We start from the raw sequence: 23,617 nt of genomic DNA on the forward strand, positions 1-23,617 counted from the left end.
TATCAATGGAAGAAAAACAACTTAAAACAATCTGATATGCAGACGATGCAATACTAATCTCTCAAAGTCAAGATGCTTTACAACATATAAGGACATTAAATGTCCTTATATGTTGTAAAGCATCTTGACTTTGAGAGATTAGTATTGCATCGTCTGCATAGCAGATTGTTATATGAAGCATCATGGGATGCTTTACAACATATAAGGACATTAAATGTCCTTATATGTTGTAAAGCATCTTGACTTTGAGAGATTAGTATTGCATCGTCTGCATAGCAGATTGTTTTAAGTTGTTTTTCTTCCATTTATGTACTAATGTACTTAGTTAAGTGAAACAGAAATGGAATAACAACAATGGCCATTCAAAAATTAAAATTGACATGTTTTTAAGATTTTTCAAAATCGTCTGTTTCTGAAAATGATGAATGTATTCCATACTTTTGTATCATACTGTGAATACCAACAACAAATGTTGCAATACAAGTTACATAAAACAGTCATCATATAAAACTAAATCGGGAGGTCAGATAAGGGGATCCCACCCAGGTCACCTTTTTTGTTCATATGTTCCTGGTACATGCTTTTAAGAATTTATATTGGAAAACAAAGGGAGTAACAATAAAAGATGACCATATAACTTCAGTTTCTTCTATGACATATTCCCAGTTTTATAGAAAACAAATTATGTAATCGCAAATTAGAATTTGCAGAGCTTTGCGGACGCACTGTATAATATGAAAAAAAAAGGAGATCATTAGAGAGTAATGACTAATATTTATTATCATTAAACTTGCGCGTGTGAAGATATTGTGATTAAAAAATTGTGGTTCTTAAGATTATCGTATTATTTACCCACAATTTAGATAAATCGATGACTAATTCAACATCTACTATTTATACAACGTTCAATCACACAAACAAAGATTATAAATTGAAACATTTTATTTTACTTCAATTATTCAAATTTGCACTTACGAATAAGTCTTTTTAGTGCAAAACCATTTTTGTTTCTATGAATACTCATTAACCAGTTATGACCTATGGCTATGGAATGGATACCATGACACTTACAGAGTAGTGATGTTGATTATAGTTACTTTCGAGTATTCGTTACAAATCGTTACTTTTGTATAAAGTAATCATTTACATTTACAGTATTCGTTACTTTGATTACTATGATTACTTTTGTTACTTTTGTATTTGAGTACCGGTAATCATATCGAAAATCGTATTTCTCAGTAGGTAGGTATTTTGTATAAAGTAATCATTTACAGTATTCGTTACTTTGATTACTATGATTACTTTTGTATTTGAGTACCGGCAATCATATCGAGAATCGTATTTCTCAGTAGGTAGGTCTGTATAGGTATTCCGATATAACAAAGACCTTGACCAATCTGTTTAAGAGATAAAAATGATTTAATTACTATGATTTCTTTTGTATTTGAGTACCGGTAATCATATCTAAAATCGTATTTCTCAGTAGGTAGGTATTTTATATAGGTATTCCGATATAATAACGACCTTCACGAAGTACGAATTAATCAGAGTAATCAAAGTAATAAAAGTAGATACAATAGTCTTTACTCGCTCTGATACGATTGGTACGAAGTAATCAGAGTAATCAAAGTAACGATTTGCCTCTCTGTATAGTAATCGTTACTTTCGGTATTCGTAAGTAACGAGTGCTTTGTAACGAATAGTTACTTTTTCAACATCACTATTACAGAGGTATCAGCCAATAGATTGAGAACGACATAGAGGGCGATCGAACTAGCTATGTTAGTAATATCTCTGAGGGAACATATACGAAATGAGGAAGTGCCAAGCAGGATGAAGGTGGAAAATGTAATTGGAAGAATTGCGCAAATGAAATGGAACTGGGTAGGACACGTGGCACGACAAAACATCGAAAGGTGGAGAAGAAACATTGTACATTGGAAATCACGCGAGCACAGTCGTAGTAGAGGAAGACCACAAAAACGATGGCTAGACGACATCAAAGCAAAAATGGGAAGAAACTGGCACCAAATAGCACAAAACAGAGAAGAGTGGAGAAGTCATGGGGAGGCCTTTGTCCAGGAGTGGATGCAAACGGGCTGAAGAGGAAGAAGAATACTCATTAGGGATGTAAGGGATATTGATGAACAATGTATAGCCTATCCCAATAAGTGAAAATAACAACTGGCTAATTAGGTATAATAAAGAAATATACCCCAGGCTGTGGGTGAAAAAACGTGATATAATTCAGGAATTTTTGAAACCTATCAGCTGTTGTAAAGGACGATGCCAGGAATAACTTCTACTAAAATGTAACCAAAAATATTGTGCGCTTTTTTTATTGCGATTTTCATTTGTTAAATTTGCAATTTTTAATTATTTTTAATTTTGTAGCTTAGGATATTGATTTTAGAGAAAAGCTTTTTAATAGAAAGTTGTAGTAAATTAAAAAACCTACAGTTTGAGCTATGGTAAGTTTAATTTCGTTAAATGGTTATTGCAAAACAGCCTGCGAAAGGTCCAAAATGGCCGTTTTTTACAATTGCATTATTTATTGTACAAATAATATTTTTTTATTTTTTAAAGCTTTAAAATGAAGATCTTTCAATTCCAAACATAAAAAAAATTGTAAAGCCAGATTAACGAATTTGTTGCTTAGATATTATAAATTGTTTATCCCAAGAGGTCAAATGTCGAAGGCTATAACTTTTTGAAAAAAAAAAAATCGTAGAGAGTTGGTGAAACATCCAATCACCTTCTAAAGAGTTATATTTTCATATTCTGATGTAAATAAATGCGTAAAACATTTTTAAACCTCTAATTTTTGGGTTTGAAAATAAGGGGGCAAATTTCGTTATAAACATTTAGAGCTGAAGCGGCCCTGTATATCCTATGAATTTCTAACTTACAGATTATTGTTGCTGAAGACGAAAAGAAGATTTATAAAAAAATTAAAATTTTCTACAACCAACTGAAGCCGAGATAATTGTTTTTTTTTTCTTAAATCGTAGTGCCTTTATTTATAACAATTAAGAAATTATTTTACAGTCATTCAGCCCTATTCTGTAACTTTTAACAAATCGAATAGAAATGACCAAGTCGAATCGTAATTACCCAAAATCGGAATGTTTGATATCTATCGCGTCATTTTTGTGTTTGGATCGGTATTCTGTAACTCATATCGTAATCGAAATCTCTGACTTCTATTTCACGCGGTTCTGAGGAGGTGGCAACCGCGCAGTAACCAGCGAAATTGTGTTCTGTGACCTATTTTGTTACTTGAAATATGACACCGTTGCCATTTCCTCAATGTTTTCATACTTTCTTCATACTATCCTCAAAGTTTTGAGAAGTAAATAAAATATTCGTGTAAATACTGGATGCAAAAAGCTCAAAAGAGGATAAATGGTTTTAAATTAAAGTTAATTAAAATTGATATAAAAAAGAAGATAATCTGATAAATAAAAAAGATAAGTGAAGATAAGAAGTATAAATGCTTTTAAATCAAAGATATTTAAATTGATGTTATTAATTCATTATTATTAATAAATTATTTAAAATTGATATTACTAATAATATGCAATCTTTAAGATTCGGTTCCAGTTGAAATAACTGCTAAACAGCTTTTCCCAAAAATGGCATCTTTTCTATAATTTGTTCAGACTATGAGCGTTGACTGATAAATATACAAGTATACTGGTATAATATTTATTTATCAATTAACGCATAAGAAGTCTATCGTATGCTATTCTTGTGCATTATACCATTGATTGCAATTGTACAAGAAATATGCGAACAAAATATGGCAACAATGTGAATGGGAAACATTCAGACGCCAAGTAGCAAATAAATAAGGTTAGGTCCAATTATTCATACTCGTACAACATGTCTAAATGAAATATATATAGTTCTCTAAACAAATAACACCACAGACTAAAAATTAAGCAGCTAAAAAAAGGTACAAATACTATAAATAATTATAAATAAGTAGTATGTAATTAATTATTTTTATATATAAAATATAAACGTCAAAACAAAACAAAATGCGCTTGCGTCAACCACAATTCCGATAATCGAAATCTCATCTCGACAGGGTAAATGCTGTCGAAGTGATTTCTATTCACATTACGATTGTAGAGATTCCGAAGTAGTTATGGAATAGGGATTTGGACTATTTCTATTCGACTTGGTCACTTCTATTCGATTTTACTGACTTCTATCATCGAAATGAGTTACAGAATAGGCATGATTGACTAAAGAAAGTCTTAAAATAAAAATTATTATAAAATATAATTATTAAAAATTATTTTTTAAATCGGTGCTTTTGCAAGCGGCCGAATTTTGCAAATCGCCCGGCTCGCTTCAAATCCGCGCGCTCGGAAAATTTTTACGTAACTTGTATTAAATTTTGACAGAAAACAATTTAATAATATTACCATTATAATATACAGTCTATTTACCACTGTATTTGTTTTTCTTGATAAACTTTTATATGTGAAATCCAAAAAGAATAGTCACTACAAGAAGAAAAAGTTTTATATTGTATATTATAGTAATAATATGTAAAAATAATGTATAGTATAGTAAGAAGTAACATTATTATTATTATATTTATATAACAATGAAAAAATTAAAAATATAGTTATATACATATTTCATATAAGTATATGTATCATTTTTGTAATATTATTTCTTCAGAAATGAAATTTCACATATAAAAGTTTATCAAGAAAAACAAATACAGTGGTAAATAGACTGTATATTATAATGGTAATATTATTAAATTGTTTTCTGACAAAATTTAATACAAGTTACGTAAAAATTTTCCGACCGCGCGGATTTGAAGCGAGCCGGGCGATTTGCAAAATTCGGCCGCTCGCAAAAGCACCGATTTTAAAAATAATTTTTAATAATTAAATGTAATTATATTTTATAATAATTTTTATTTTAAGATAATATACGTCTTTCTTTAGTCAATGACTGTAAAATAATTTCTTAATTGTTATAAATAAAGGCACTACGACTTAAGAAAAAAAAACAATTATCTCGGCTTCAGTTGGTTGTAGAAAATTTTTATTTTTTTTATAAATCTTCGTTTCGTCTTCAGCAAGAATAATCTGTAAGTTAGAAACTCATAGGATGTACAGGGCCGCTTCAGCTCTAAATGTTTATAACGAAATTTGCCCCCTTATTTTCAAACCCAAAAATTAGAGGTTTAAAAATGTTTTACGCATTTATTTACATCAGAATATGAAAATATAACTCTTTAGAAGGAGATTAGATGTTTCATCAACTCTCTACAATTTTTTTAAAAGTTATAGCCTTCGACATTTGACTTCTTGGGATAAACAATTTATAATATCTAAGCAACAAATTCGTTAATCTGGCTTTACAATTTTTTTTTATGTTTGGAATTGAAAGATCTTCATTTTAATGCTTTAAAAAATAAAAAAAATTATTTGTACAATAAATAATGCAATTGTAAAAAACGGCCATTTTGGACCTTTCGCAGGCTGTTTTGCAATAACCAATTAACTAAATTAAACTTACCGTACCTCAAATTGTAAGTTTTTTAATTTACTACAACTTTCTATTAAAAAGTTTTTCTCTAAAATCAATATCCTAAGCTGAAAAATTAAAAATCATTAAATTGCAAATTTAACAAATGAAAATCGCAATAAAAAAAAGCGCACAATATTTTTGGTTACATTTTAGTAGAAGTTATTCCTGGCATCGTCCTTTACAACACCTGATAGGTTTCAAAAATTTCTGAATTATATCCTGAAATCGACCTATTTTTCACCCACAGCCTGGGGTAATATACGAACAATATAGCGAACCAACAGTAGCACAATACATTAAACTGCAGAGATTACGGTGGGCAGGCACGTGGTCCGCATGCATGAGAATATAATCCCCAGAAAATTGCTAAATGCAAGAATGCAAGGAAAAAGACCTGTTGGAAGATCAAAAAAGAGATGGGAAGACGAAGTAGATGAGGATACCAAAAACCTCATAAAAACGCGTTCATGGAAAAGAAAAGCAGTAGATCAACATGATTGGAGAAGCTTGCTGAAGGAGGCCAATGCCGGTTTAGGCTGTAGTGCCATTGGATGGATGGCTGTCCGTAATGTGAGGACATATCATCCGGACGTGAGCAATAGGTATTCTCCGTACGTGAGCAACCCACGTGAAGAGTCACGTGGGTGATATCTGGTGGGCGATACCTGGTGCTATATCTGAAACAATTTTAACCATCACTTATAATTAAGTAATTAAGAATTAGATATCTGGGATTAGATATAACCAGTTACGGAGATGTTGAAGAGGAAGTACGACAACAAAGCTTAAAAGCAAGTAAAGCGGCGGGATCTCTTAATGACACAATCTGGAAGAACAAACACCTAAGACAATACACAAAAGCAAGAATCTATAAAGCAGCAATTAGACCTATATTGACATACACGTCGGAGACAAGACCTGACACATCTAAAACGAGACGACTACTAGAAACAACAGATGAAAATACTTCGACGAATATCAGGGAAAAGTTTGTTCGATAGGGAGAGAAGCGAAAACATAAGATCATGCAATGTAGAAGATATGAATAGATGGGTGACAAAACGGAAACAGGAGTGGAACGAACACATTAGTAGAATGGCAGAGGATAGGATAGTACGAATAGCACGAGATAAATCGCCAAATGGACGAAGAAGTATTGGCAGACCAAGAAAAAGATGGCGCGATAATTTAAACAATTTAGGAGGCTGATATGGAAGAAGAAACAGGCTTTAAAGCCTGCATACAAGAAGGAAGAAGAAGAAGACTTATAATTAAATTAATACATATAACAATGTAATTTTCCATAAATTGTACCTACTACTTTTAGAGGGTTTTTACCCACATATTTTTGTAGCTCAACATGTGATTAACCTTTTTCAGCACTGATGATGATCTTTTCATTCCGAAAACGTTCTGTGATTGTCATGTAGTCATTTAATTAAGGGACTTTTAATAAATATATACCTTTTATAAAGGGTTTTACTAAATAATTTTTTTGTGATTAATGGTTACAGTCAGCTATATAATATATTGTTAAGATCTGCTTTCTATTATGTACTTTTATATAAATTATTATTTTTTGATTAATTATTTAATTAACGCAAATCATACATAAAAAATTAATAAAAAATCTCAGGGTGCCTTTGTCATAAAAAATTTAATTAACGTGGCTTCAGTATCTCTTAGTTAATCCTTATCGGGATAGAATAGGAAAAGGGAATAAATAGAAAAATCATAAATAAACACATACAAATACCTCTATTATCAAAAGCAATGCTCTATAAATTTATCAGTTAAATAAATCCTGTGGGCATAATTGTCCAAAAGAAACTTTTACCATATAAATTAATCTAATTCAAACAAATATGGATCGCTTTGTTCTTATACCCTTAATAAAAAACAAGCTAAACAAACAAATTTGGTATTCGCAAATTACTTATACTTCCTATTAAATTTTTGAAATGTTGGAATCTTAAATGCATATGCTTTTACGTAAAAATTTTAACTTCTGATTATAAAGAAAATCTATCACATTCAGGGGTGGCCAAACTGCGGCTCGCGAGCCACATGCGGCTCTTTGAAGGATTACTTGTGGGTCTCGATTGTATCCGAGTTATTTTTCAATTTTGTATTAGATATTATTTAAAAAAATTATTACCGTTCCATAATATGTGTTTCAAAGTGTCTTTTAATTTACTGACAACAAACATGAAAGACTTTGTAACAAATTCCATTTCCATCCAAGATAAGAATGATATGACACATCGAAAACTGCGCTAACGAACATTACATAAGAGTGGCGCAATGTAAAAGTCAGTAATCAACCGAATCCAAACCGATTTTTGTATAACTCTTGTACAGATGTAATTTGTAATTTGTATTAGGTACACATTTTGCATTTAAGTCATTTTACTCGACTTAGAAAAAAATGTTTACCATATTATACTAGAAAAACTTAACGAGTAGGTATATAAAAAAAGCCGGAAGGAATATTGACCGAACTCCAAAATAGATTTGAGGACTTAAAATATGTTAAATCGTCTCTTCATTTTTTTCCGAATTCATTTGAAATGAACATAGTTCATAAGGTGAATTTTTTATTATTACCAATATATGACCCAAACAACATCTGGAGAATTAAAATTAATAGAGACGCAAGAAGATCAAGCTCGAAAATAAAACTATAAGTCGACGCCGAATACCGAATTTTGGAAATTTGTACCAGAATCCAAGAAGGTACCCTAAAAAAGAATGCTTGTCGAATTATTTCCATATTAGGCACAATGTACTTGTGTGGACCATTTTATTCCATTTTATAATTCGTGAAATCCTAACACCGATCAATATTACCTAACCAGCATCTAAAAGAATTACTGAGAAGTCACATATTAATCACCAAATTCTAAAGAATTATTAAAAGAAGGAAAACAAAAATGTAATTAAGTTTAAATATTTCGTAATTGTATTTCGGTTTTCAGTAAGTAAAAGTTCTGTTAAAAAAATTGTAAATACCTTCTATACATAGATACTTTTTGAATAAGTATTTTATTGCGGCTCGCGAAAAACTTCAACTTGTGAAAAGTGGCTCGGACTATTAAGAAGCTTGGCCACCCCTGATAGGTTATTGACTGACCTTTTTGATTCACACACAATGATGTCTCCTCTTGACCCAAACAGCTCCTCCTTGTTGATTATGTTAGGCTACCAATCAAAGCCCTCTCCGTTCTCAGCAAACAATCCAGCAAGATACCAGCAACTATTTCTCCAAAACACAAGCCAGGCCTCTTTTTGTCAGTACTCGTTCAAGAAACTCCAAAACTCTCTCCTCTCTTTCTCTCAACAATAATCTCCTGAGACCCAAGTATCTTTTTTACTTGGTGTCACAAATAATTTTAATAACGATAATTCTTGTAACTTACTCTATTGGACTTTACAGAATCAAAGAGGTATTTTTTCTCGATTTGATTTGTCTCTCGTTCCACTTTCAGCTACTCTCACTATCAAAAGCAACCACTAGTACTTGCTTCTGAACTACGCAAGAAAACTTTTGACTGCTCTTCTCGAATGCCGGTAACACAATAATATTTTATTTTCCAAACTGTCTCAACATTCAAACAAAACTTTCCCCATTCCAAATTTCTAAGCCAATCAGAGACATTTCTTCTTCCCCACTCCTTTTTTCATTCGAAAAACCACTCATACTTTCAAAAATATTCCTACCATCAGAATAATTACTTTCGGGAAATTCTACAAATTTTACTCGGGGTTAAACAAAAAGTTTAAAATTCCAAACTTTCTTTACCTTAATTTTCTAAGAACTAATTACCTATGGCTTCTATCTTTCCCGTAATAAACAATCGGTTTAAAATACTAATCCTAAATAACTTTCACTTCACTTTTATTTACAAAAATGTTTTTAATACTCTTCATGGAAAAATTCATTAAGGAGAAACCACTTTGAGTTAAAAGCTAACTTCTAATAAATATTTACAAATCAATATACAGGGTGTATCAAATTTATGTGCCCGCGTTATATTAAAAAAATTAAAATTTTTATTCTATCTTTGATTGATAAATTGAAACACAATAATATTTAGCTTTTTTACAGGCCTTTTAGGCCTAGAGCTTTGTTGTTCTTTTCCATAGCTTTCTGTTACTTGTCAACTTCTTCCAGTCTGTTATTCCCTTTTCTTTTAGGTCTTCTACTACCGCCTCTCTCCATCGCTTTCGTGGTCTTCCTCTCTTTCTTTTATAATCTGGTAATCTCCATGCTATTTTCTTGACCACTCTGCCATCGTTCATTCTTTCTATACGGCCCAGCCACTGCAACCTTCTTGATTTTATTACGCTATCTATTTGTGGTTCTTTGCAAATATGTATTATAAAAATTTCCTCATTTGTCCTTATATATCCTTCCTCTGTTCTCTTCCCTCCTAATATTCTTCTGAGTATTTTCCTTTCCCATCTTCTTACTGTTTCTTTTGTTGTTTGGTTGAGTATCCATGCCTCACATCCATATATTGCTGTTGGTCTCATAAATCCTACAGTCAGCTATAGGAAATATTTTCGTTGTGGATTTTATTTGCCTATTGTCAAATAATAGTTATTTATGTACCAAGTCAGTAAAGTGACTCCTTATCGAACGAGTCTGATATTATGAGCCGAGCGAGCGTAGCGAGCAAGGCGAATAACAGACGAATTCGATAAAGAGGCTTTACTGACGTGGTGCATACAAAATTTTATCGCCAATCATAAAAACATTAACATTTACGTAACACTTATTTAATTATATCCTTCTAATGAAAAAATAGTGTGTGTACTTAGTCCTTATAATAGTCTAAGTATGTCAATAACCATTAATATTAAACAAAAAAGTTTTCCTTACGGGGGATTCGAACCAAGTACTGACACGTCCGTAACTAGATACACATACCGCTAGCCTACGCAAACACTTGCTAGACACGGCCGATATTAAGTATAAAAAGAACAAATAGGCAAGTAAAAAATGCAAAGAAAATCATCAAATTAAATCATCAAATGAACAGACTGACATCAAATGAAAAGACATTATACATAAATCATGGTAGATTCAAGGATATGAAAAAGAACTTTACGTACAATATAATATGTAATAGTAATTTTATTTTTGTTGAATTACCTTCATCATTAAAAATAGTCGTTATCAGGTGCATTTAATAAGAAATTTAGCACTTCTTCTTTTTTGGGAATTTAATTCCTTCCTTTTTGTTTCAAAAAAGCTGTAAGTTTTTTATAATTGCTTATATCTATGTCTTTATTTGTGGTCAAAGTTGCCTTTAACATTGAATAATAGGACCACATAGTCGATGGAGAATATTCTTTAGGCAATTCAGAGAAATATGCTAGTAAAACACTTTCAGTATAATTTGTAATACAATTTTTTTCATGCCATGCTTCAAATATGTCATATTGCCTATTAGTCCAGAGAAATAAGATTTTTCTCGTGACACACCCCCCTCCAGGCTGAAACCAAATTTTTTGAGTAGTATGGACATCTATATTAATAACCTTTATGTTTCCTGCAGCCGATTTTGATGATATACATAGTTATAAACAAATGAAGATCAAAAAATGGTAAATTATCGCTTTTTTCGTCTATTACTAAAAAGTGAAGCATTTTAAACATATTTGAGAATAAGAAACTGATAAATCATATAAAAAACTTCAATATGGCGTTCGCTGCATATGTCTATCCTTATTTGTTGCTTAGAAAATTGCAAAATAAGTCATAAATTTTGAGATTTTATAAATGTGCATAACTTATGTAAAAATTAAGTTAGAACCTTCTTATTGCACAGAATGCTGAGACTTTTGGTGCTTAAAATATATTCAAAATTTCAAAGCCATTGGTGAAATAGTTTAAAAGTTATTTAATTTGTTTATCCCAAATTAATGTTTTTTGCAACGCTAAAGTCAGAAAACGATGAGGTTATAGTAATAATTTGGACAGTTTGTGAAAGAAGAAGATTTATGCTAATAACTTAATTAAAAAAAAATAACAAAAAATAATTTTAAATGGTGTAAAATTATTTTGCAAGAACATGTCGATTTTTTGCTTATAAACAATTAGAATAACTTTTTAACCGTTACCCGTAACAGAATTATTTTTCGGTATTTAGAAATACTGAATTTTTATACACATTTATAAAGAAAAACAATTGTCCTAGTACAATTAGGGACAAAGTTAGCACCCTTCTTTTTTTAATTCACAGCAGCTTTGTTTATAGCAATTAAGAAATAAAATTAGCCGCATTTGAAAGATCATACTTCAAAGTTTTAACTTACCAAGTATACAAAAGATTTCCTTTCAAGGAAATCGTCCACAAAGCTTCAAAATGTGGCCCTTAAAATCGGCCGGCGTTGAAACTTCGGATAGCGATGATAGGGAGGAAGGAGCTGTTAACTGTATCTCTGGTTCTCGATTATTTATTTCGTTGTTTCTTTTTTTAATTTGTATGTACTTTTTACGTCCATTACGAATAGGCGTTATTTAAATAAACTAATTGTTATATTCACCATCAAATTTGTTTAAACAATTTTTTTTTCAATTTTTTAAATAATATTTGATGTAACTTTCATTGTAAAACGTACATATTAGTTATACAGGGCGTAACAAAAATACAGGTCATAAATTAAATCACATATTCTGGGACCAAAAATAGATCGATTGAACCTAACTTAACTTAATACAAATGTGCACATAAAAAAAGTTATAGCCCTTTGAGTTACAAAATGAAAATCGATTTTTTCCAATATATCGAAAACTATTAGAGATTTTTTATTGAAAATGTAGGTGTATCATTCTTATGACAGGAACATCTTAAAGAAAAATTATAGTGAAATTTACCCTTAGTTTTGTTCCCTTAAACCCCCCAAACGTTTGTGTACGTTCCAAATAAATTATTATTGTGGTACCATTAGTTAAACCCACTGTTTTAAAACTTTTTTGCTTCTTAGTATTTTTTCGATAAGGCAGTTTTTATCGAGTTGCGGCTTCTTTTTAAATATGTTTACATAACAATTTCATGGGGGTTTTGTTCCTTTACACCCCCCAAATGTTTGTGTACGTTCCAATTAAACTATTACTGCGGTACCATTAGTTAAACACAATGTTTCTAAGATTTTTTTGTCTCTTACTATTTTTTCGATAAGGCACCTTTTATCAAGATGAGGCTTCTTTTCTAATATGGTTTAAAATATGCCTAAAAATGTAAATTATAAATAAATTTTCATACGATTACCAAGTCTCCATAATCATACTTAACCATATTTACAAATATGTGGTGGATTTGACTAATATTCAAAATATCTCAATAAAAACTGACTTTTCGAAAAAGTACTGAGAGGCAAAAAAGTTTTAAAAATATTGTGTTTAACTAATGGTACCACAATAATAATTTAATTGGAACGTACACAAAAGTTTGGGGCGGGTTTAAAGGAACAAAACCCCCATAAAATTTTTATGAGGTGTCAAAATTTTATTATAATTTTTTTGTAAGATGCTCCTGTCATAAAAATACCATATGTCTATTTTTAACAAAAAATCTCTTGGAATTTTCGATATATTGGACAAAATCGATTTTCATTTTGTAACTTCAAAGGGCTGTAACTTTTTTATGTGCATATTTTATACTAAGGTAAGTTAGGTTAAATCGAACTATATTTGGTCCCAGAATATGCGATTAAATTTATGACCTGTATTTTTGTTACATCCTGTACTTATTATATACTAAAATTAAGATATTTCATACATTTTGGTATTAAAACAAGACTAATTAAAATAAAATAAAAGGAGATTTATCTAGGAATACTTGTATTTTTATGAAAAACGCAAGTAAAGTCAGGTGTATATGATCCACTCCTATGATTGCCAACAAAGTCATCCTAAAAATACCGTAAAAGAATTTCCAAAAATTTTTTACACAACTTACATAGTTATTTAAATAACCACTTTATTAACAAAAAAACATATCCGTAACGTACACAAAGAGTACATACAGATAAAAAAAAGAAACTACAAAATAGATAATAGAGAAAGATAGAGGTTTTGGTTATCGAAGTCCATAAACTATTTATATCTCTGTACTAACAAGTACTCGGTGCAACCAGTTTTGCAAGAGCAGATAGTTTTCAATTTCAATAAAATATCTGGTATAAAGAAGATCTGTTGATCGGATCGGTACTAACGGTTCTTAGCTTAATTTCCAACCCCAATCAATTAGGTTTATCTCTTGTTTGGTGGTTCTGTAACTTCAGTTTTTCATTCATCTAATAGCATGTTTACCAAAAAAATAAAACCTAGTTCATTTGAGATTTTCTGATTTCCATAGACCAATACTATTTTTAGAAACAATTGAATGGGATAATTTGTTTTTTCATACTTAAATTATTACCAAGTTTAATAAAAAACTATGTATTATTATATTATTTATAAATATTTATGTTTTGTGATTAAAATTACTTCAAATATTATTAAACAAAATTGAAAAAAAATTGTTTAAACAAATTTGATGGTGTATATAACAATTAATTTATTTAAATAATACATACTCGTACTGTACGCAAAAAGTACATACAAATTAATAAAAGAAACGTCGAAATCCATAGGCGAGAACAAGAGATACAGCTAACAGTTCCTTCCCTCTTCTCATCGATCTCCCAAGTTTCAAGGCCGGCCGATTTTATGGGTCACATTTTGAAGCTTTGTGGACGATTTGTTTGAAAGTATATATTTTTTATATTTGGTACATTAAAGCTCTGAAGTATGTTCTTTCAAATGTGACTGATTTTATTTCGTAATTGTTATAAAGACAGCTGCTGTGAGTTAAAAACAGGCGTGGGGCCAACTTTGTCGCTAATTGGCCTAGGACAATTTTTTCTTTTTTTTTAATTTGTATAAAAATTCAGTCTTTCTGAATATGAAAAAAAGATTTTTCTACAGGTAATAGTTAAAAAGTTATTCTAATTGTTTATAAGCAAAAAATCGACATGCATTATTTTTTTGTAATTTTTTTTAAATTAAATTATTAGTATAAATCTTCTTCTTTCATAAACTATCCAAAGTATTACTGTAACTTCATCATTTTCTGACTTAGTGTTGCAAAAAAAAAATTATTTGGGATAAACAAATTAAATAACTTTTAAACTATTTGACCAATTGTTATTAAATTTGGTGCATAATTTAAGCACCAGAAGTCCCAGCATTCGGTGTAATAAGAAGGTTCTAAGTTAATTTTGACATAAATTATGAATATTTATAAAAACTCAAAATGTATGAATTATTTTGCAATTTTCTAAGCAACCAATAAGGCTAGACATATTCAGCGGACGTTATATTGAAGTTTTTTATATGATTTATAAGTTTCTTACTTTCAAATTTGTTTAAAATGCTTAACCTTTTGGCAATAGACGAAACAAGCGAAAATTTAGCGTTTTTTTATCTTCATTTGTTTATACCTATGTATATCATCATCAAAATCGGCTGCAGGAAACATATACTAGGTTATTATAGTCTAAGAGCTAGTGAACCTTTTGACTAACGGTCGTCCTGTAAGGCTAAAAATTTGTAGAGTGATAATTCATAGCACACCAAAGCTAAAAACCATGACCTGGCAGGCCTCAGCGGTGCACGTGTATCTACCAGGTGAATCGAAAAGTGCAAATTTAGGGGGTAAAATAAACTTTCTCCTGTAAGGTTTAAATTTAAGTATGTGTTTGAGTAAGTTATTTAGAAGAAATGTGTACAATGACAGGCGATTCTGAAGAGCATAAGACCTTGCCAGGCGAGGGGAAAGATTAGGGGTTTTTCCTAAAATTATTCTTTTTGCATCGAACAAATTTTTTTTAGACTTTTTGAATCATTACAAACAGAAAAGGTTCTTAGTTATTTTTCTCTTAAGTTAATAGTTTTTGTTATATAAGCGATTGAAAATTTTGGAAATTGCGAAATCGGCCATTTTTAACCCAAATCGGACATTTATCTAAAAATTTCAATATTGGCAAGGTACGCAGATATTCCTTAAACATTGATTGATGAAATCCCGAAGAGTTTTTTGCAATAAAATATCGAAAACCGCTTTGTTTTTTTAATTGCTAATCAAGCGGGCGCTACACTGTAGTATAATTGAGGACGTTTGAGCTTGCATAAATTCATTATCTCGAGAATGGGCAAATTTGAAGAGAAATCCTCAGACAGGTCGATTTTTATTTTTGAATTAGGACTTTTTGGTATATATATAATACTAGTGACGTCATCCATCTGGGCGTGATGACGTAATCGATTATTTTTTTAAATAAGAGTAGGGGTTGTGTGATAGCTCATTTGAAAGGTTATTTAATTCTCTATTCAGTAATATAAACATTAACATAATTATTTATACAGGGTGTACAAAAAAAATTTTTTTTTCTATTTGTCAAATTTAATCAAAGTTAATTTAATAAAAAAAAATTTTTTGTACACCCTGTATAAATAATTATGTTATTGTTTATATTAGTGAATAGAGAATTAAATAACCTTTCAAATGAGCTATCACACAACCCCTACTCTCATTTAAAAAAATCATCGATTACGTCATCACGCTCAGATGGATGACGTCACTAGTATTATATATATGCCAAAAAGTCCTAATTTAAAAATAAAAATCGACCTGTCTGAAGATTGCTCTTGAAATTTGCCAATTCTCGAGATAATGAATTTATGCCAACTCAAACGTCCTCACTTATACTACAGTGAAGCGTCCGCTTGATTAGCAATTAAAAAACAAAGGGGTTTCCGATATTGTATTGCAAAAAACTCTTTGGGATTTCATCAATCAATGTTTAAAGAATATCTACCTACCTTGGCAACTTTGAGATTTTTAGATAAATATCCGATTTGGGGTTAAAAATGGTCGATTTCGCAATTTTCAAAATTTTCAATCGCTTATATAACAAAAACTATTAACTTAAGAGAAAAATCACCAAAGACCTTTTCTGTTTGGAATGATTCAAAAAACTTAAAAAAAAATTGTTCGATGCAAAAAAAATAAATTTAGGAAAAACCCCTAATCTTTCCCCTCGCCTGGCAAGGTCTTATGCTCTTCAGAATCGCCTGTCATTTTACACATTTCTTTTAAATGACTTATTCAAACACATACTTAAATTTAAACCTTACAGGAGAAAGTTTATTTTACCCCCTAAATTTGCACTTTTAGATTCACCTGGTAGATACACGTGCACCGCTTAGGCCTGCCAGGTCATGGTTTTTAGCTTTGGTGTGCTATGAATTATCACTCTACAAATTTCTAGCCTTACAGGACGACCGTTAGTCAAAAGGTTCACTAGCTCTTAGACTATTATTATAGATGTCCACACTACTCAAAAAATTTGGTTTCGGCCTGGAGGGGGTTGTGTCACCAATATGATATTTTTTTCCTTATTTCTCTGAACTATATTGTATTTTTCGATGGATTTTGCTGGGAGAAGCTCTGAAACTGCCTCTAACAATTTCTTGCGTATTTCAGGTGGCGTTCATGTAATTTCTCCCATTTCCAAAGCAGCACTACTGTACTATAATTTGATATTCGTTTTAACACTTATTACAATAAATACAATTTTCAATTTAAATTTTTTAAATATGACAGTGATGACAGGTGACTTCTGCATGCCGCTTTCGATTTTTAATCGATAGATACTAGTTATCAATATTGAATAATTACTAAATCGGTAAAATTTTGATTAATTTTATATGAATATAATTGCAAAATACTACAGAATTTCACTTTTTGGCATAAATTTAATTAATAATAACGTAAATTGTGTACAATATTTTCAATAAAATTAAAGTAAATAAATTTTAAGTTCACTCAAATAAATAATGGATTACTGCCATCGACCACTTACATTCAATCTCAGTTAAATGTGATTAATCGCGGCAGGTAAAGTAAAATTCTTCTTTCAGTACAATAAAGTGTTACTTTACTGCCGCAAATGGCGTCAAGTGAGTACAATAATGAATGACTTTAGTGACGGTTGGCGATAAAACTAATTATTATTGACAATATTTTTAGTCCATATTTGGCAATTTACGTCAAAACCCATTATTATACTTTGGTTTTTTTTATTTTATCATTATCGCGGTATTTTGTGAAGTGTTTATTTATTGATTAATTATTGTCGAGATAAAATAAATTAATACTCTTGAAGTAATCATCAGATTAGAGTTTTATAATACTGACAATAAAAACTATCTAATACAGTTACTGGTATGTATATCTTTTTGTCACATAGATGTCTCAATTTTTAATTTCAGCGAAAAAAAAACATTTCGATGAGGAATAAGTTTATCGATACATTTATAAGTTTTATTTATTGTTACTTATCCATATTTTGCATAGTGAGAACAGATGTGCAGGTTATCTAAGAGTATATAGATATAGATAATATTGCCTAGAAAAATAAAAGTCATGTACAAATGGGTTGGTTGTATTGAGACTCCTATTGAACTCCTAAACACATAATCAGAAAAATTAACACAAAGATAAAATAGAAATTTGAGGAAAGACACTGTTTAAAACGTTTTATAACAGACGATTCAATTACCTGGCAGCGTATTAAACGTGGTAGAGCAGTTTTTATGCTGTGCTCTATTGAGGCTCAGTCCTCAACTTGCGAGATTTGCTTACCTTCTTTGTCTCTAAGTGCTGTCGCCCAATCGGAGGTTGGATATCATCACTATTTTTATCTACCGCTGCTCTAAAGAGTTTTATTGATCTGCATTTAAACCAGTCCCTTAAATTTTTCAACCATGACACTCTCCTTCTTCGTATACTTCTTCCTTCTCTTTTCTTTCGCTGTATTATCAGTCTTAGCATTTTGTATCGCTGTCCACTCATTACGTGTCCTAGATATTGTAGCTTTTTTTAGTGTGTTTATTATTTCGTTATCTTTGACCGCTTCTCGCAATATTTACGTGTTCGTTATCTTCTGTGTCCATGGCATTTTAAGCATCCTTTTGTAACACCACATTTCAAATGAGTAACTTAAGTATTCTTGCTTCAATGTCCAGCTTTCAAGTTCATATTGCAGTATCGAAAACACGTAGCATCTCACAGTGGCGTAACAAACTCCGTCTGCCCCCCCCCCCCAGAATCCGTGGCCCACATAAAAAATTACCCAATGCGACATGTGTAATAAATACCTACATGTGTTACCGCCCAGTAAATCAACGTAAAATATGGCGATACCGTGTAATTTTCAGTGTCACCACCGAAGTGGTCAAGACTTTTCCAATTATTTATGAGTAAAAATGTTTATTGTTTAACAAAAAAAACCACGTTTTTAGGCGATTTTTCGCAAATAGTTCAAAGAATAAGTATTCGATCGAAAAGAATATTGTTAGCAAAAATGTATCTAGCTTATAAAAAAAGTGAAACAAAAATTAAGTCTATCGACTCAGTAAAAGAAAACTTGTAGCTCATGAAAAGTTTTTCTTATTCGTCAAATCCCAAATCGAATATTTCAACGTGAAATAACCAAAAAATGAAATACTGTTCGGGGAAACTCTTTAGAACTTTTTTAAATTGTTTAAAAGAAGCTTTATTTTTTACAAAAGTTTCTAGCATCAAAACTAAACCAGTTACGCTCAAAATACAGTTAATCCCATTTTTTGATAAAAAATTGTGAAAATCTCCCCCTATTTAGCACCCCAAATGAAACTAATCATTATCGCCTTACAAATTACCTAACTTTTTTATACGATTAAAAACATAAGATGTAGATCTTTGAAACACACTCAGTGATTTTTCCCAGCCCGAAATGGTGGATGTGTGAATTGTTCGTAAGGGGATTTTTCCACATTCTCTATTTCATCTGTTTAGATTTTTTATACGACCTGTAAATTTCACCGGTTCAAAGTGCTTATTTTTAAAAGGGTTCTAGTTTAAGGTATATCTTAACCAATTTTTGTCTTACAGAAAAACAAAATAAAGAAAAAAAAATTATAAAAGCAAGACCTACCTACATTTCTCTACTCTTTCGAGATTTTTCGTATCACAAATACTTTTTTTAGTTTGAAAAAAGGCAAAGGCATTTTTCAAAAATAAAAAAACTTAATTTTTTCAAAAATAAATATTTAAAATAAATGGTAAAGCGCTAATGATAAATTTTATTTGGGGTGCGAAATAGGGGCAGATTTTTATGATTTTTTTATCAAAAAAGGGGCGAACTTTATTTTGAGCGTAACTCGTATAGTTTTGGTGCTAGAAACTTTTATAAAAAAAATAAAGCTTTTTTGAAACATTTAAAAAAAGTTTTAAAAGTTTTTCCCGAAAATTGCTTCATTTTTTGGTTATTTCAGGTTGAAATATTTGATTTGGAATTGGACAAATAAGAATAAATTTTTATGAGCTTCAACTGTGCTTTTACTGTTTCGATAGACTTCATGCATAAGTACACCATTTTCTGAATCTTATAAGCTACATTTTTGCTACAAATATTTTTTCGATATCTAATATTTAATTCGATAAATACTTATTTTTAAGTTACCTATTTGCGAAAAACCCGTCTGTATACGTTGTTTTTTTTAATAAACATTTTCACTAGCAAATGACTTGAAAAGTATTAGCATAGATAAAGAAACTCTATAGAAGAACAAAGGTTGCTTATAATTAGTAAATTTATACATTTCCGGACTTATTTTAAACGTATGTTTTTCACCCCAAGGAGGGGTGTCACCCCCGAAGTAAAAGCAACCAACGGCATAAATCCAACTTTGAAGTGGAGTGTAACTAGAACCTAAATCCAAATTGTCAAGCAAATACGTCCGTCGTGACGCTGATAATTTCACTCCAAAACTGTCATTTACTGAGGTATTGGTGTATTCATGCATTGTTTATGACGACTTACATTTTTCATCTTTATTGGTATAGAATAAAATAGAACAAAAATTACTAAATAATTACATTATCATTATTCTATGAGATGAACGACTTTATTCGTGCACTATCTACTATCAGCGAATATATCTACAATTTTATTAATTCGGATGGACAACTTCATTTTCAATACTGCACTGCTTAAAAAACGTATGTATTATATCAATACATTTTTAGATATATTAGACAACAAGATGGGGAATGGGGCCCTTCACATATTCGGGCTTCATGCTGCGGGGCCCTCTGTTACGCCTCTGGATAATTGTATCGAAATATTAAACGTAGGTAAAGAGAAAACCCATTTCGGCAAATTACAATTCTCAAATCTTTCAATAGTCACGCACAAAACATTATAGTTTTATTGTCGTTACCATAAAATTTCGGTAGGCCGGAAGGGATTAAGTTTCTAGATATTATGAGATGATTCACTAGGCAAACACGTCTATTAGAAATTTACGTTTTTAATTTTAAACACACAACGTAAAAATATATCAATAACAGATTTTTACATAATATCAGACGACAAGATGGGGCCCCTAAGCGATTGGGGCCCCCCGCAAGCTTCACGCTGCGGGGGCCTCTGTTACCATCCTGGCATCTCAGAGCTCCTATTCTCAGTTCTATAATGTCTATATTGCAGAGAATTGTTTTCATTTTTACAACGCATTACTATTTCTATTCTGGCACTTATATCTGTTGTTCGATCAGAATTTTCTGAAATCCAGGTTCCCGGGTATTTTATCAACCCTTTCTATGGCTATGTCTCTCAAATGTATGTTTGTTTGTATATATTTGTTTTCTTATCTCGACGCCGAAAGGCTCTTCCACCTACAATTCGCAGACGACATAGTTCTTATAACAGATAACTTGGTTACTGATTAGACTATGCTTACTGTCGCCTGTAAGAAAGTTGGTTTAAACAAATTTAGGAAAGACACAATACATGACAAACCTGGTGCCAAGCGACCATCCAAAAGACGACTTTAACAAAATAGCATTGGTCCGTAAATATAAATATTTAGGACATGAAAACCAAATTGCCAGGGACAATCAAACTGCCGAACTAAAAAGAAGAATCACCTTAGCACGGGCCGCATATGGAGATCTATCAGACATCTTCAATAGGAGCATGCCAAATTATCTGAAAAAGAAGATGTTCGACCAACATGTGCTTCCAGTCATGACTTACAGCGCTGAATATCGTTAACCCAAGCCACAGCAGCAACCAAACTTATAGTGGCCCAAAGAAGAATGGAACGGTCATTACTTGGATTGTTAGCAACGAGGAAATCAGATGAAGAATAGGCGTCACAGATGTCATAGCTTGGCTGAAGTGGAATTGGGCGGGCCATGTAGCCAGAATGAAGGACGGGAGGCGGACCCAAGAAATTTCAGTGTGGAGACCAAGAGAAGACAGAAGAAGTAGAGGTAGACCACCTACACGATGGACAGACGACATCAAAAGGATTGCTGGGAATTGGTTGCAGAAAGCCCAAGATCGACAAAACTGGAAGAAATTAGGGGAGGCCTATGTTATGTTCAACTTTATTGAATAGGATATAGAAGGCTGTATGATGATGATGATTATTAAGGTATTAGTACACTTTAGAAGACCAAAAATAAGCATTTTTTCAAGATTTTTTTCTCAGAACCTTTGTTAAAAATGAACATAAAACTTTTTACATATTAATATCTAACTCTTAGAGAATACAGAAAATATATCTGTTTTCATTTGTGCACGTACACTAATATTGTAGAGGGCGCCAAAATCGAGGCCTAGAAAAAAGCAGTTCCGATGGCGGACAGTTAATCTCAGGATTGGGATCTCCGAAGCAAAAAAATCGTACGGCATTTGAAAAAGAAAAAAAAAGTAAAATCCTGTATAAAAGGTATATTTAAAAACCCTCAAAAGGGCCACATCAAATTCACATAACTAGTTTTCGACTGGTTTACCAGTCATCATCAGTGCTTACGTGCAATGTATATGCTAACCACCAAGATAGTATTACACAAAAATATGTGGGTCAAAGCCCAGTAAAAGTAGTCCGTCAAGGAAACATAGGTATAAAATGCTACCTGAAGCCTGGATGTTTAAAATATTATTTAATTTGCCCTAGGTAACATCTGAGATCTAGATATGACTTGTTCACATGTTGGAAGTGAGACGGCAAGTGATGGCAAGACGGCGGAACTTGCCGTCTCACTTCCAACATGTGAACAAGTCATATCTAGATCTCAGATGTTACCTAGGGCAAATTAAATAATATTTTAAACATCCAGGCTTAAGGTAGCATTTTATGCCTATGTTTCCTTGACGGACTACTTTTACTGGGCTTTGACCCACATAATTTTGTATAATACTATCTTGGTGGTTAGCATGTACATTGCACGTAAGCACTGATGATGACTGGTAAACCAGTCGAAAACTAGTTATGTGAATTTGATGTGGCCCTTTTGAGGGTTTTTAAATATACCTTTTATACAGGATTTTACTGTTTTCTTGTATCACATGGTATACAGCCAACTACAGAAAAACTTTTTCCTTGTGGATTTTTTTGAAAAAGGAAGGTTTCTTACGTGAAAATTTACCACCAAAAAGATTTTACGGAAATTTGAAAAAATGTTGTAAAAAAATCGCCCGTTTTTCTTCAGTTTTTCATGGTTAAAAAATAGTTATTTTTTATTTTTTGGTCAAATTGTGGTAAATTGTCATGTAAGAAACCTTCCTCTTTCAAATGCAGTACGATTTTTTTGTTTCAGATATCCCAATCCTGAGATTAACTGTCCGCCATCATTTTTCGACACATCGACTTTTGCGCCCTGTACAATATTATCGTACGTGCATAAATCAAAAAAGATATATTTTTTGTACTCTCTAAGAGTTAGGTATTAACATGTAAAAAGTTTTATCTTCATTTTTAATAAAAGTTCCGAGAAAAAAATTCTTGAAAAAAATGATTATTTTTGGTCTTCTAACTAAAGTGTACTAGTACCTTAAACAAATCTATTATAATGTCTAAGTCTAAGGTTTCATCATTTATGCAGTCTACGCCTTTCTACTGTGATTTGCTCTGGACCTACTACTGTGGTTATTGTTCTCTGCT

General features: G+C 31.3%; 1 protein-coding gene across 2 annotated transcripts in view; it reads right to left on the reverse strand.

The window, feature by feature from the left end:
* LOC126879940 (stimulator of interferon genes protein homolog) overlaps positions 1-23,617 on the reverse strand; it is a 91,602-nt gene that overhangs the window by 18,057 nt on the left and 49,928 nt on the right. The gene's annotated exons all lie outside the window — the stretch shown is intronic.

The sequence above is a fragment of the Diabrotica virgifera genome, chromosome 2 (assembly GCF_917563875.1).
Source record: "Diabrotica virgifera virgifera chromosome 2, PGI_DIABVI_V3a".
NCBI classification, from domain to species: Eukaryota; Metazoa; Arthropoda; class Insecta; order Coleoptera; family Chrysomelidae; genus Diabrotica; species Diabrotica virgifera.